This window comes from Globicephala melas, chromosome 10 (assembly GCF_963455315.2).
Source record: "Globicephala melas chromosome 10, mGloMel1.2, whole genome shotgun sequence".
NCBI lineage: Eukaryota > Metazoa > Chordata > Mammalia > Artiodactyla > Delphinidae > Globicephala > Globicephala melas.
In genome coordinates, this window is record NC_083323.1 from 5,267,293 (window position 1) to 5,284,387 (window position 17,095).

Here is a 17,095-nt window from a genome sequence, read left to right on the forward strand (position 1 = left end):
TCCACGGAGGAGAAATTGGTAAAGCCCCCTAAAAGATTATGCCCCCTTCAAAAGAAGACTGACCCCTAGCTTTCAGAGAGCAAGTTCCTTATGTGGGTGGGAGAACAAAGGCCAGGCCTATTAGACATTCACACCATAGTCTAAATTTCTTTCACCATTCATTTGCCATATGTATCTATCACCTGCCTGCAAAGTAAAAGGCTTTGCTTTCCTCCTCCCACCTGACTGGGCGCAGTAAGGGAATGAGAGCTGTGCTTTGGATGGAGGGGAAAACGATGACGGGTGGGGGCACTTTGGGGCGGTGAGCTCGCTGCTGGGTGGAGCAGCAGACTCGGCCACCACAGCACGTTGTGAGAACATCACTAGGGCTGGGGAAGACAGCGGGCCAGGGCAGGGGTCTGTAAGGGGTCAGACAGGAAATATTTTCCACTCCTCGGGCCATACAGCCTGTTGCAACTACTCAACTTTGCTGTCGTAATCTGAAAGCAGCCGTAGACAATACATAAGCAAATGAGTGGCTACGTTCCAATGTAAGTGCACTCTGCACTCAGAACTTTGGGTTTCGTATCATTTTCACCTGTCACAACGTATTCTTCTTTTGATTTTTTTTTTTCAAAACAGTTGAGACGTAAACCCATTCTTAGCTCACAGGCCGTACAAAAACAGGCCGGATTTGGAAGCAGAAGGTACCCAAACTGCATTTCACTTACTGCATATTTTCGCCTGAAAGTCCTAATAATGGGAACGACGATGTGCCGCTAAAAATCAATGTTTAAAAGGTGCCAGGGATTCAGAGCCTGTTGTTCTGAACTCCAAGGGAGTATACAAAGTCTTCCCTTGCATTAGAAATGCATTATTGGGCTGCCCTGGTGGCGCAGTGGTTAAGAATCCGCCTGCCAATGCAGGGGACATGGGTTCGAGCCCTGGGCCGGGAAGATCCCACATGCCGCGGAGCAACGAAGCCCGTGCGCCACAACTACTGAGCCTGTGCTCTAGAGCCCGCGAGCAACAACTACCGAGCCCGCGTGCCGCAACTACTGAAACCCGCGCACCTAGAGCCTGTGCTCCGCAGCAAGAGAAGCCACCGCAATGAGAAGCCTGCGCACCGCAATGAAGAGTAACCCCACTCGCTCCAACTAGAGAAAGCCCACACGCAGCAACAAAAAAACCTAACACAGCCAAAATTTTTAAAAATTAAAAAAAAAAAGAAATGCATTATTAATACAACCCTTCCAAAGTGGATCAGTAACAGTTCCACTTCTGTCATTTATTCTGTAAGACTCTTCACACTGTTATACGAAGGTAGGAGTATATTGCAATATGGCTTGTCTTTTTTGGAAAATGGGAACCACCTAAACGTGTATCTCTGATTATATATGTCAAAGCAGAGTCCAGCAGCACCAGGAAATATTACGTGGAGCAGGGCGGGGCTGTCTGACTGGTGTGCGACGCCACCCATGATGTGGGGTTAAACGGAAAAGCAAGTTGTGCTTCTACTTCATACGTTTACATCCTCACTCATTCCACACACACTGAGTGTCAAGGTAGGTTCTGGGTGTGATTTCAGGCCTTAGGACACACCATGCACAAACCCAAGAAGGGCTGCCCCGTGGAACTTACATTCTCATGGCAGGAAAATTAAATTAGCCATTTTGAAAACCCATGTATGAGAGAAAGACAAATATCATATGATATAGCTTATATGTGGAATCTAAAAAAAATGATACAAATGAACTTATTTACAAAAGAGAAGACTCACAGACGTAGAAAACAAACTTATGGTTACCAAAGGGGAAGGAAGGGGGATAAATTAGGAGTTGGGATGAACATATACACACTACCGTGTAGAAAATAGATCACCCACAGGGACCTACTGTATAGCACAGGGAACTATACTCAGTATCTTATAATAACCTATAATGGAAAAGAATCTAAAAAAGAATATATATATATATATATGTGTGTGTGTGTAACTGAATCACTTTACTGTACATCTGAAACCAACACAACATTGTAAATCAACTGTATTTCAATAAAATATTTTTTAAAAGGAAGTTTTCAAAAACAAATAACCCATGCACATACATGTGTACGTTTTACATATATGTGTTATACATACATACATTTTACACATACATAAACCTTTATGGAAGTCCAACTTTCAATCCTCACTTTGTCAAGGGGCAGCGGCTGGTTTGAACTCTGCCTTTCTATCTGGCAGTACAAACAATAACAAATGGAGGCTGATGCAGAGTGAATAGAACTGATTTCAGGACTAACCAGAATACATTTTGATTGAGACAGTGGATACTCAGACAGGAAGCACGTGATCGTCAGTGAAAAGCGCAGTCTCGTGCATAAGTGAGACAAATTTTCATTTGTTCAGGTTCACGACTCGTACATTAAAATATGTTCCGAGATTATCCACCTAGCACACCTACTGGAGTTCATCGCTAACAGAGACCCGAAGACTGAGCAGCTGTAAGCAAATTATCCTCTGGAATCAGGAGAGTATTAAACCGTAAAACTCAACTCTGTATGATAATCTATCTTAAGACTGTCCAAATTTCAAATTTGCAAGGAAATCAGAAAATGCAAGGCTTGACAAGGCTATTTGATCATCAGTGCTATTTATTTATTATGAAGAACTACTAAAATATGGAGCTGATCGTTTTTTTTCAGAAGTACCGTGGCGGCAGCAGCCTAGGTCCTTGCCCTCCGGATGCCCAACCGTGCAGCTCTACCTGTATACAATTTTCAAAGGGTTATAAAGGACTGCAATTAAAAACACTTTTCTACAACTAAATGCTGTAGTTTTCTTGTAATCTGAAAGAAAAATGCAAAATGAGTCTTTTTTCCCTAGATGCATTATGCCTTCCACGTGGTAAATATTCAGTATAATATTTCCTGAATCAGAAAAGCCTGTCTCTAAAGGTAGAAACAACCTAATGTCCATCACAGATGAAGGGATAAACAGTATGTGGTCTAACCGTACATATATGCATGAGATCCTGACCCACGCAACAACGTGGATGCACCTTGAGGACATTATGCTCCGTGAAATAAGCCAGACACAAAAGGACAAGTTCCGCATGATTCCATGCACATGAGACACCGAAAGGAGTCATGTTCATAGAGACAGAAGGTAGACGGTGGTCATCAGGGGCTGGGGGGAGGGGAGACTGGGCAGCTAGTTTCACCGAGACGGAGTTTCAGCTTTGCAAGATGAAAAGAGTTCTGCAGACGTTGGGTAGTGATGGCTGTACGACGATGTGACTGAACTTAATGCCACTGAGCTGTACATTTTAAATGGTTGAAATAGTGACTTTTATCTTAGGTATATTTTACCACCATTTTTTTTTTTTTTTTTGCGGTACACGGGCCTCTCACTGTTGTGGCCTCTCCCGTTGCAGAGCACAGGCTCCGGACGCGCAGGCTCAGCGGCCACAGCTCACGGGCCCAGCCTCTCCGCGGCATGTGGGATCTTCCTGGACCGGGACACGAACCCGTGTCCCCTGCATCGGCAGGCGGACTCTCAACCACTGCGCCACCAGGGAAGCCCTACCACCATTTTTTAAGCCTGTGTCTAAGACCCAAAGTAAATCAGGCCCTGAAAGTAAAGGTAATGTACTAAACTGAAAAGGGCTGCCTTGGGGTGTGGGAAAAGGCAAGGACTTTTCGAGGGAGGAGAAGTAACAGGAAAGAGAGATGGATGAATAAGCCAACCAGCCGAAGCCGGAAGAACAGAGAATAAATAGTCCCCTAGAGGCAGAAGAGGGTTAACCAGAGGGCCAGCGCTGGGGAAGGAGAGAGTGAAAGATTGCTGCACCAGTAGCCTGGATGCGAGGGTGGGGATGGGGGAGAAACGCACATAAATCCCGGCCTCCAGTGTGGGGTGCACGGCCCTGCAAGAAGGCCCCCAGCTGAACTGCAGAGTGAGCGCAGGAGGGAATCACCGGCTTCCCAGAAGGGGCTGCAGGTGGTCCTGGCCCTCCCCAGCCTCTGTGGCATTCCAGCCTCCAGCTTCCCAGAGCTCCTCGCTGACCCCATCACGGCCCTTCCCCCACAGACAGGCAGCGTCGCCTCTGCCCCTGGACCCCACACAGAGCCTCGCACACGCTCAGAGCTCAATCTGTGTTTGATGGATGGGTGGACGGATGGATGGATGGATGGATGGATGAATAGAAGGACGGATGGATGGATGGATGGATGGATGGATGGGTGGATGGATGGACGGATGGATGAATAGAAGGATGGATGGATGGATGGATGGATGGGTGGATGGATGGATGGATGGGTGGATGGATGGATGGACGGATGGATGGATGGATGAATAGAAGGATGGATGGATGGATGGATGAATAGAAGGATGGATGGATGGACGGATGGATGGATGAATAGAAGGATGGATGGATGGATGGATGGATGGACGGATGGATGGATGGATGGATGGCAAACGATTGATGACAGGAGGTTGGTGGTAGCTGTTGCAGGAGATTACTCCTGCCACTTGGGACTACTGTGATGTTTGCATCCAAGCAGAAAAGGTTTTATCCATGGATGCAAATTATTTATGGCTCCTTCAAACACTCAGCCCCGGCAACAGATTTGGTGATGAGGAAATGAGAGAGTAAGGTGTGACATGGAAATGCAAGGAAATATTAGGAAGCAAAGCTTTACTGTCACTTGCTTTCCGGCTGCCTGTTCAGGAAGGAAACGGTGGGGCCGTGACAAAGCCTGTGCTGGTGGAAGACTTGGGGTCTAGTGTTTGAGGAGGGGCCAGAAAGGCTCAAACTGCATTGACTCCAAACCTCCCAGGAGCTTCTCAATCATTAATGCACACCAGTCGCCTGGGGACCGTGAGAAACTGTAGGTCCTGGAGGAGAAGGGCTGGACCGGGCCTGAAACTCTGCATTTCTAATGCACCCCATGCCTCTGGCTTTTTAGTTCTGTGTCACACTCTGAGTGGCAAGGCTATACCATACTCTTTTATTAAAGGGTCACCGTGGGCTTCTGGGATAAGACAGCTGCCCGCCAGAGACACCACTTGTTTTTGAAATTTCGAAGTGTATGATGCTAAGAAGACTCCCCTTTAAAGCATCAGCTGTATTAAAAAGACGCACAGCACCAGTCCTACCATGAAAAGAGCACAGTGGGAACCCAAGAGACCAGGCCTGGGCCCGGGAGCTTTCTGGCATTCCCAACGCATTTTTATTTTTTTTTAATTTTTTTAATTTTTTGGCTGTGCCTCGTGGCATGGGGGATCTTAGTTCCCTGACCAGGGATCGAACCTGCGCCCCCTGCAGTGGAAGCACAGAGTCTTAACCACTGGACCTCCAGGGAAGTCCCCGAAACGTACTTTTAAATTATCCAACTACTTGTTTCAAATAATTACTGTTTAAAAATGTATGCTGGCGGCTCTGCTTTTTGTGAAAGGGAGACCTGGTGGGAGCCGGGCCGTGGGATGGGGAGGTGCAGACCCCTGTGAGCGAGGAGACGCCCGGGCCATCTGCGCGAGGAAAGGGCACAGAAGGCCATTGTGAGACTGGTTGGTCATCCCCCCACCAAAGTGTAAAATTCCCTTTGAAGCCCAGCTCCTCGTTTTAGTAAAGGAGCCATTGTCACTGGAACCGGGCTCCAGAGGCCAGGCCGAGGGTCTCTCCCATCCTGACCCCCTTCGCCATCTGCCTCTCTTTTCCCTTCCTGACTCTCCTGCTGAAAGAACGTTCTGTTCTCCACCACCCCCTTCACTCCTCCATCCCGGGCTCCGTACTTCCCAAGGCATGTTACCTAGCGACCCGGTCATGGATTGAATTGTTTCCCCAAAACCCATTGAAGCCCGAACCCCCGTGCCCGGGACTGTGACCTTATCTGGCAATAAGGTCTTTGCAGATGTGACGGAGTTTAAGGTGAGTCATTAGCTGGGCCTTACTCCACAGAGCGGCAGAGCCCAGGTGAAGATGGAGACAGAGATGGGAGGGCTGCGTCCACAAGCCAAGACACACCAAGGGTTCCCTGCGACACCAGAAGCCAGAGAAAGGCATGGAAGAGTTCTCCCAGAGCCTTCAGAGAGTGTGTCCCTGTGGATGTGGACCTTGATCTCGGACTTTCCGTCCACAGCCAGCCCCGAGGGAGCAGAGAGGTGCACCCCAGGGGACCACACGTACTTAGAGGACAGTCTGCCATACTTGGCCAAGTCAGCCGGCGCCCTGCTGGGAGATGGGGTCACAGGGGTTCCTCCCTCTCCCCGGTCTGTTGTCTTCACACCCTCTACCCAGTCCTCCTCTGTAAGAGCCCAAGCTCACAGCCCCGCATCTCTCATCTGGACCAAGGAAAGGATCTGCTAACCAGTGAAACCCAAATCGAATCAAGACACCCCCTGATGGAATTTTTCAAAGGCTTCCCAAGGCTCACCAGTGTCTCTGGCCTGGCAGACGAGGCCCTCCGTGGTCCCATCACCACCTAACTCTCCAACTTTGGATCCAATTCACAGTTGTCCTAAACAAGCCATCCTCGACCCCAAGGCTTTGCACACACGGTTTGCTCTCTTCCCACCTTGCTTCTCTGACCCGACTCCCTCCCAGGCCCAGCTGGTCGTCTCCTTCTTGGCATCTCTCCAGTCCCTGGACGCTTTTCTGGTGGAGTCTTCATGCTAGGTGGCAACGGGTGTTTGCGGCATTTACTTAATCCTTCATTTGCTTGTTCATTCATTCAACAAACGTATCGAGTGCCTGCTCGTATAGAGCTTCCATTCTAGGGGACAGAAGCTCACACATGCGCGTGTGCACACACACACACACAATTAGAATAGTAGGTTGTCATAAGTGAAGGGCAGATACGGGTTTATGGGTTTATGGGAATTCCCTGGCGGTCCAGTGGCTTGGACTCCTCGCTTTCACTGCCTCACTGCCAAGGGTGTGGGTTTGATCCCTGGTCAGGGAATTAAGATCCCACAAGCCACATGGCCAAAAAAAAAAAAATATATATATATATATATATATATATGGGTTTAAACACCATGTTGATGCTCTTGATTCCGACATTTCCCTCTCTGGTCCAAGAGCCGCTGGGTTCCAGATCCACGAACCTCAGAGGTCAGCGAACTACCAGCAAAACCAACCAGCCTGTATCTGTTTTGTAGGGCCCGAGAGCTAGGGATGGTTTTTACGTTTTTAAATAGCGAAAAAATATCAACAAAAGAATGTCTCCTGGCAACTTTTTGCTCTCTTAACAATCAGATTCTTTGCCACTACTGCAGATTTTAATATAGGAATAGTCATTCTCCTTGGAGAAATGAACACATCTTTTAAATGCTTGATTTTTCTTTAATTCTGCTACCAATTATTTGGAAATATTAACCCAGAATATTTGAGAGAACTATGTTTTAAATAGAAGCTTAAACTCCATAGCAGGGGCCCTTAGACATTACTGGTGCTGGACGAGGTTTACATTCGTTGCTGGATTTTAAACTTGGGCACCTGTACAGAACTTGGAACATTCTTTATCCTGAAGCTTTTTTGCCTGTGTGTCTAGTGATGCCTTATTAATTTCAGAGATACATTATTCATTTCCCCATGAAGCAGTCAGGAACTTGCAAGAGAATCACTAACTTCAGCCCCCATCACTGTGGTCTTTCTGCATCATCCAGGCTCCAACGGCACCGGCAGCCCTGTTTGGGAACTGTCAAATCTAGAGGCAAAGTTGTTGAAAGAGCCATTTTTATGCCTGGCCTTTACCAGTCCTCTGAGCTCTGTCTGCAGTTCAAATTGATTCCACTTGTTCTCCGGGCTTTCCCATCTCATTTACAAAGAAGGCAAGCTATAGATTTTCATGTATACGTCTTACGATAAATGTCAAGATTGGATCAGACTCAAATCGCTAAAGAATACACACCTTTCCTATCTCATTCATGTTTTTCTTTTAAAACAATATTTTTTATAGAACCTGCCTGACAAACACACCTCAGCCGGGGGATCAAGGCCAACGTCACAGCAATCGGTCACGATGACAGCATGTGCCCTGATGTGATGGGATGAAAATGACAGCTTACCCCTATGGTCGTCTCCCTCAAGCCCGTAACTCCATCTAATCATGAGAAAAACACCAGACAAACTCCAGTGGGTTCTACACAACCGGCCCAGTGCTTTTCAAAGCTGTCAAGGTCATCAAAAACAAGGGAAGTCTGAGCAACCGTCACAGCCAGAGGAGCTAAGATGACGGGACGACTAAAGGTCATGTGGGATCCTGGACCAGAAAAGGACATCAGGGAAAAGGAAATCTGAGACTAGACTAGTTCATGAACACTTGTTCCTACTGGTTCATTAATTGTAACAAACGTACCCAGACTAATGTAAGGTGTTCACACTCGGGAAAACTGGATGAGAGGTGTTTGGGAACTCCCTGCCCTGTTTTCAAAATGTTTCTGTAAATATAAAACTGTAAAACGGAAAGTTTAGTTTTAAAAATATCATCATCAATTTTTAAAGAGCAGTGGTACTTTTTCCACCTTTATTGCAAAATAAAGATTTCCAGAGCTTTCAAAGCTCACAGGAGGTCAGCTGGGGAATCTGTTATGAGGAAGCAGCAGCGTCCTCCCAAGAACCTTTTCAAATCGATCGGGTATTTTTAAAATCCTGTTGGATCAATGGTTCTTAATTTCCCTTCAAATGGATTTCAGGTGTTAACCCTCCTGCGCGTTCTGGCTTAGTTAGCAGACAGGAGCAGTGCAAGCGAACCGAGGGGAGGTCAAGGGGACCCCAGGAGAGCTGCCACGCGCAGACAGGGTCACCTCCACAGACATCACGCAGCCAACGCTAAGAGCCTGCTCACTTGTCACGGGCCCCTGCGGCCGGCAGGGGGAATTCGAGTCACGAGAGGCATTTGCCCTTTCTGTGCCTTTGCCTCTGCTACCTGCTGATCGACGTGGTCATCCACAGCAACTGCCTAGTTTGATTTTTTTTTTTTTTTGATTAGTTAAGCCCAGAAAAGGTGGGACTTATTTCCTTATGTTCTCTGACAAGAGAATGACATGCAGAGAAATACGCTCTTTTCTAGCTCTAGGGTCTTAGACCTCAAGGACTGGGAAGGACTGTGTATCAGTTGGGGTGTCCAGAGAAGCAGAACCAACAGGAGATGACATACACACATATCAGGAGAGATAGATGGGTAGGTAGGTAGGTAGGTAGATAGATGATAGATATAGTCTTCTATATAAAGAGATAGAGAGAGACAGATCCCAATGTGGGCCTCATCCGACTCATTAAGGACCTGAATAAAACAAAGGTCAGAGGAAGAAGGAATTTGCCCACTTTTTCCTGCCTCACTGTTGAGCTGGGACATCTCATCTCCTCTTCTCCTGCCCCCCAACTGCGATTTACACCATTGGCTCCCCTGGTTCTAAGGCCCTTGGACTTGGACTGAATTATACCACCAGCTTTCCTGAGTCTCTAGCTGGCAGAGAGAAGATTGGGACTTCTCAGCCTCTGTAATTAAATGAGCCAATTCCCTATATGAAATCTCCTTTTTTTTTTTTTTTTTTTTGCGGTACGCAGGCCTCTCACTGTTCTGGCCTCTCCCGTTGCGGAGCACAGGCTCCGGACGCGCAGGCTCAGCGGCCATGGCTCACGGGCCCAGCCGCTCCGCGGCACGTGGGATCCTCCCGGACCGGGGCACGAACCCGTGTCCCCTGCGTCGGCAGGCGGACTCTCAACCACTGCGCCACCAGGGAAGCCCTGAAATCTCCTTTTATATGCATGTATCTCCCATGGATTCTGTTTCTCTGGAGAACCCTGACCCTCTTTCAATTCCTGGAAAACCCCAGCCGCTTTCCATCTGAGGCCTTTGTATCGGCTATTCCCCTTCCTAGCTAGCTGTTCCCTTCACCTCCTCACCTGCTGGCTTACTTCTCATTCTTCACATCTCAGCTTAAGTCCCCTGTCTTCAGAGAAGCCTCTTCTGACACCCCAGACCAGGATCAACACATTCCCCCAGCACCTCGATGGATCTCTGAGACCCGCTGCAGAGCCAGCCTGGGCTCCCCCCCCCCACCCCCCACCCCGGGCGGGGACCACTAGGCTGAGGGGGAGTGGCTCTGAAGGAGGGGGAGGGGCAGGCCCTGCAGAAACAAGGACCAACAGCTGGCAGCTAAAGGTCATTTGAAATGACTGGGGGGAAAGGGGGTACCTGGGGTGAGACGGGGGGGGATAAAGGGGTGGGCCGACACAAGATGCCGAGAGGCATCTGGGGATAAATAAGGAGGCCAGACGTTACTCTGAAATTGCAGGGAGGTGGCACCTGCACTGTGCCCGGCACATGTGTTGAGTGACTGAGCAAATGAGCAGAGGAAGTGGGGATTCAAGGCCGGCTCTGGCTCCTGATCACGCACTCTTCCTGTTTCCCACTCCCGGAAGGGCCAGCCGGGAGGAGGCTGTTTTCAGACAGACAGGAAATGATGCCCGGCGGGCCCAGGGCTGAGGCTGTGGGGATGGGAAGGGTCAGATGCGAGGGAGATCAGTCCTGGCGCAGCCGCTGCAACTAGTTCCTATGAGCGCTGAGGTAACGGCTCTGGACTAAAGCTTAGGGATGAATCCTGTCTAACCTTCACTACAGAAACAGCTCAGGAAATTCCATCCCATTGGATTTCAACACTTCCTCTCAGTAAGGACAGCATGTCCATTTCTACCCCTACATGATCAACGTCAATCCCTACCATGGTCTCTTTATTATGTTCTAATATTTCTAGCCGTAGCTCTGCCCACTTAGCATTTCAGGGAAATTACGTTTAGATGAGCTGTAATTTCTGGGTATGATAAGAAGATCGAAGCAATTGTGTTTGGGTCTCTGACTCAATCTAGGGAGGTCACCTGTTTCACATGATGGATGGATCTAGGCTGGCTGTTATCTCAACCATGAGAAGTTGGAATATTTTAATAGACCAGCGCATCTATCTACTGACAAATAGAGTAGGAAATGCTTCCTTTGTTAGAAACTGATTGACTGAAAAGAGGTGGGTGGGTGGGAACTGGGTAGAGAGGCTGTAATTTTCGTAGTTGATCCAAATTCATAGGATGAACATTCTTCTCAAAAATGACTACTGTTTATTTTCCTAGCAAGATAAGGCTGAATCTCCTTTCACACAAACGTTCTTTGTTCTTTAAAGTTATCTAACGATTTGGCAAAGGAGTCCAGTAATTTACTTGTCAGGAAAACGCCACGTACAAAGTCACAACCAGACTCGGGGACAACGGGATGGCCGTTAGCCCCTCTGGCAAAGCATTGTTACTGCTTAAAGGCGGAGGGTTTGACCCCAGTAAAGCAGTGTTGAGACAGCTCCCCACAGTTCACTTTGCAAACCGAAACATGTGAGTATAAATGTAAAACATGCCTATGTTTTATTCCAAATTTAAACCAATCTCTTCTCTCTGCGGCACTCCCAGGTGATAAAAATTCGGGAAGACTCAAATCTCTCCCCTGCTCACAGCACCCAAGGCAGAGCCCACCCGCCCCAGCTGTCAGGGACTGTGGCTCCCATGTGCCGGGCCCTCCACATACAGCTCCTGTTACACACAGGTCCCAGCAGCCCCATTTCACAGAAGAGAGATGTGAGCTCAGGGAGGGGACTATGGTTCACATCTGATGATAAAAGGAGGGTTTTTAATTCCCAGCTTGTCCCTCAGCAAAGACAGAGTCCCTCCTCATTCAGGTCCATACAGAGACCCTCACAATTACTCCAGTAATTACCATAGTCATCCTGCAATTGCTCTAGTGCAAATATCGGAACACCTTCTGGGGAGGACCTCCACAGGCTGAAATAACTTGCTTTGGGCTTTTTAATTTTACTTATTTATTTATTTATATTTTTGGCTGCATTGGGTCTTTGTTGCTGTGCGCGGGCTTTCTCTAGTTACAGCGAGCGGGGACTACTCTTCGTTGCGGTACGCGGTCTTCTCATTGCGGTGGCTTCTCTTGTTGCGGAGCACGGGCTCTAGGTGCGTGGGCTTCAGTAGTTGTGGCTCACGGGCTCTAGAGCGCAGGCTCAGTAGTTGTGGTGCATGGGCTTAGTTGCTCCGCGGCATGTGGGATCTTCCTGGACAAGGGCTCGAACCCATGTCCCCTGCATTGGCAGGCGGAGTCTTAACCACTGTGCCACCAGGGGAAGTCCCTTGCTTTGGGTTTTTTTGTTTGTTGTTTGTTTTGGGGGGTTTTTTTGGCCATGCCACACGGCATGCAGGATCTTAGTTCCCTGACTAGGGATCGAACCTTTGCCCCCTGCAGTGGAAGCGTGGAGCCCTAACCACTGGACCGCCAGGGAAGACCCTGAAATAACTTGCTTTGGATGATGATAGATCAGGGGTTCTCAACGTGTGGTCCATGGGCCCCTGGGGGCCCCTGAGACTTTCAGGGGATTTGCAAGGTCAAAACAATTTTATAATAACACTAAGATGTTACTTGGTGACTCAGTTCACTGGGGTGACATTTGCACTTATGCAAAGGTGACAGTGGGTAAAAGTGCCAGGGCGTGAGTACAGGGTAGGGCGGAGCCCCAGCCCACATCTGTGGTCACTGTAACCTGCACCCAGGGACTGAAACGAAAATGCTACTAGGCTCGGACTTCTGTGGTGGTCCAGTGGCCAAGTCTCCATGCTCCCAATGCAGGGGACCCAGGTTTTTGTTTTTTGGGGGGGGTGGGGCGTTCCGGGTTTGATCCCTGGTCAGGGAACTAGATCCCACACGCCGCAACTAAGAGTTCGCATGCCGTAACAAAGATCCACACGCGGCAACTAAGACCCAGTGCGGCCCAATAAATAAATATAAAAAGAAAGAAAGAAAATGCCAGGCTCACCGGAGAACATCCTCGAGGCAAAATGCTCAATTTCATTAAATCCCAGCCCTTTAACATTCTGCCTGCTGACACGGGGAGCACAAAGGGCACATCTGTCTCAGGGAAAAGCTGTGTGGCTGGGCTGCAGGGAACCAGCCGCTCTTCCCACGGAACATCAATCACTGTTACTTGAAGGAATGACTGACACCCTAGGGTTATTCCGACTTGGGTTATTTTCGCAGATGTTTCCTTGAAAATGAACGAAGTGAGCTTCAAGGAAAGCAACTAACAGTATTTGCTGCCCATGAGAACGTAGGAGCTTTCATGTGAAAACTGGAACTTGGAGAAACTTGTATCCACCGCCATGAGCTTGACAGCTTTCAGTACTTAAAAGATTTTTCTGATGAGATCAGTGGTGACATTAATGAACATGATCTTTTAATTTTGCATCATCATGACATGTGTCGGTATTTGGAAGATTTGCATAATTTGTGAACCAGTATTTCCCAAATGATCAATATATGATGCTACAAAATCATGCCTGGGTAACAGCCCCAGTCACAGTGCCAGATGGACCACTGGATTTGATGGAACTGAGCGTGAAAAGTCACTGATGTGGTTCCAGATTCCAAATTGCAACTAACCTTTGAAAAACCATCACTTGTTGAATTTTGGTGAAGTATCGAAGGACACTCACCGTCATCTGAAAAGGCTATTAAAATACTCTCCTCTTTTACAAATACCTACGTGAGGATGGATTTTCTTCTTAAACCACTTTAATTGCAAGAAACTGAATGCAGAAGTAGATGTGAGAATCCATGTGTTTTTGAAGACAGTAGAGAGATTTGCAAAATTGCAAAACAGGACTTCCCTGGTGGCGCAGTGGTTGAGAGTCCGCCTGCTGATGCAGGGGACACGGGTTCGTGCCCCGATCCGGGAAGATCCCACATGCCGCGGAGCAACTGGGCCCGTGAGCCATGGCCGCTGAGCCTGCGCGTCTGGAGCCTGTGCTCCGCAACGGGAGAGGCCACAGCAGTGAGGGGCCCGCGTACCGCACACACACACACACACAAAAAAAAAAAAATTGCAAAACAATGCCACTCTTTTCACTGTATGCGTTTGGAAATAGTTTTTTCATAAAGTGTTATTTATGTTAGCAAGCAATGAGTTTGTTATTTTTTAATGAATTACTATTTAAAAATTTTTGGTTTAATTTCCAATACGGTAAGTATTAGCATCGACCCACATAAACAAAAGCTCTTTGGGGGTCCTCCACAATTTTTGACAGTGCTAAGGGGTCCTGAGGCCAAAAAGTTTGAGAACTGCTGTTATACACAATCATCTGAAGAAATCAGTAAAAAGGTAAAAAAAGGAGGCAAAGAAATGTATATTTAGTTATTGTTCCTGAGGTTAAATGTTGGATGCTGTAAACAAGCTTTTAAAAACCATCCAATAAGTGGTTATGCAGTGGAGATCATTGACTATGTAAATATTTTATGAATGGGTACTGATGGCTTGGGAGAGAATTTCTGGGAAAGCATCATAATTGATTCAGAAAATGCTGCGTCTGGCTGGTGACGGCGCTGGGGTTCAAGTCCAGTCTGAATCACAAAGTACCCATTGCTCACTCCTTGTAGCTAATGTTCGAAAACAGGCAAAGCAATCTACAGTGTCACACATCAGCTCGCATTTACACGGGGGCACAAAGCCTCAGAAAACCCACAGGCGGCATCCCTGTGACTGTGGAATCCAGAACTGGAAGGTACCAAACCCTAATCCTCTCCTCTGACAGAAGACCGGCTGCGGCCCAGAGGGAAGAAGGGAGTGGGTTTGGTAAAGAGCCCACAGGGGGACTTCCCTGGCGGTCCAGTGGTTAAGACTCCATGCTTCCACTGCAGGGGGCCCAGGTTCCATCCCTGGTCAGGGAAGTTCTGCATGCCTCGCGGTGTGGTGAAAAAAAAAAAAAAAAAAAGCCCACAGGACTACAGCCGGGATCATGACTGGGGCCACGACTCTACCTTCTGACGGTTGCCCCAGCCCCCTCGGCCCCCAACCTGCCTCCTCCTCCCTGGACATGTTCAGATGCTTCCCCTCCTGATGGGCCACAGGCAGGGACAATTTACATAACTGAAGCAGCCAGAGAGGGCCCACGGGTGCCCAGGCTGAAGGAACACCACTCCAGCTCCAGCCCAGTTCCCTGTGAGAATGAAGGTCTCATGTCGTCAGACCCAGTTCTTTAAGAGTAGCTAGAAATGTGAATTTTGAGTACAGCTACCTTATTTTAAACATTTCATTTCAAACGCAGTTCTCCGGTTTTTATCCTAGACTAAGGAATCCGCTCCTTTTTGATGATCTTTTTTTTAAAAATAAATTTATTTTATTTTTTTTGGCTGCGTTGGGTTGTTGCAGTGCGCGGGCTTCTCATCGCAGTGGCTTCTCTTGTTGTGGAGCACAGGCTCTAGACACGTGGGCTTCAGTAGTTGTGGCACACAGGCTCAGTAGTTGTGGCTCGTGGGCTCTAGAGTGCAGGCTCAGTAGTTGTGGCACACAGGCTTAGTTGCTCCATGGCATGTGGGATCTTCCCAGACCAGGGCTCGAACCCGTGTCCCCTGCATTGGCAGGCGGACTCTGAATCACTGCGCCACCAGGGAAGCCCCTGGTGATCTTTTTTTTATTTTTATTTTTTCTTCTTTTTTTTTTTTGCCGTGCTGCACGGCATGTGGGATCTTCATTCCCCGACCAGGGATCGAACCCACGTCCCCTGCAGTGGAAGCTCAGAGTCTTAACCACTGGACCACCAGGGGATTCTCACTCTTGGGTGAACTTTAAACACAAAGTGCATTTGAGCACATCTAGTTATCCTAAAGGTAAATTTATCTGGTCTTTAAAAAAGAAAAAGCAAATACACAAATTAAAGAGAATTCTTAGCCTCAGGAGCTGCAGGGTATGAGGAGGGTGTCCAAGTGCAGGGCCTTTGCAGGAATCAACCTAAGGGGAAGCGTGGCCTGATCTTCATCAGCGGGGCCTGCTTGACTGTCCTTTGTTCCAGTAACTGAGACACTTGGCAGTACAGCCTGTTTCCTCACTGGATCATAAAAGCCTTGCAGACAACAGACGGGGACACGAGTGGCTCATGGCACTGCTCGGAGAGCACTTGGCTCATAAAACTCTTGTAAAAGGTCAGAGTGTGTGTACACAGACCACCACCAGTTCATGATAACGGGCGACGAGACCCACCACAGAGGGTTTTCTTCCATGAGCTTTGTGACTATTAGCTTCGCTAAAGTCAGCCTCTATTACAAGTGCAAGATGACTGACCCAGTAGGTTTCCAGCAAGGGAGACAGCAGCGTTCCCCTTCAGAATGAAGCCACGGAAGGCTTCGGGGCCCATTCCTTGCACAGTGGAGTGAAAGGCTGATTGAACAAGTATGGAACTCTGTTCTAATCCCAAACACTCAGGTATTTAGAGATAAATTAAGATGCAAAGGGAATTCCCTGGTGGTCTGGTGATTAGGACTCCACACTTTCACCGCTGGGTCCTGGGTTCAATCCCTGGTTAGGGAACTAAGATCCTCCAAGCCACACAGTGTGGCCAAAAAAAAAAAAAAAGATGCAAAGCCCCACTGAGTCAGGGTGGTACTTTGGGGAGGAGTCTGTGATGCTCTTCATGCTTCTTTTCTATGACGCCAGATGCCCTAGAACAGCAGCTATGAAAAAAACAAAAAAAGAAAACTGCAGCCATGAAGTTACCTCCCACAGTGAACTCGCCTGGGTTCTGGTCTTTCATGGAAAGCACTTTGTGAAGGGCTCCTGGCTTTCTGCTCCGATCTGCCCACTTAATACCACCGAGAAGGAACAGAATCCTGATTTTTACCCAGTGTCTCCGCTGTTTGCACTTCACCTTGCAAAGGAGCAGCCTGGGGAGCGTGTTTGCCGTTGAAACCCGGCTCCCGACACGGCAGAAGGCCGGACCTGACGCGCTTTCATTATGGATCTGGGCCAGCGCCCTGGGGCAACCTGGCCCTGCTTGATTAAACATGTACCTTTTCAAAAACGACTTCTTTTTGGATACTCCACCGCAGCAGGAGATGAATTCACAAGGTCACGGTGTCTGAGAGGTTGTGTCATCTGGATTTTATTGTTCTTAACTTATAGTCTGAACATGACAGTGTTGTAACATGGGTTTCTTATTTTGCCAAATGCATAAATGTGAAACTGGAAACAATAAAACAACTCATGGGAAAAATGTGTATTTTCCCAGGTTCCCAACTATTA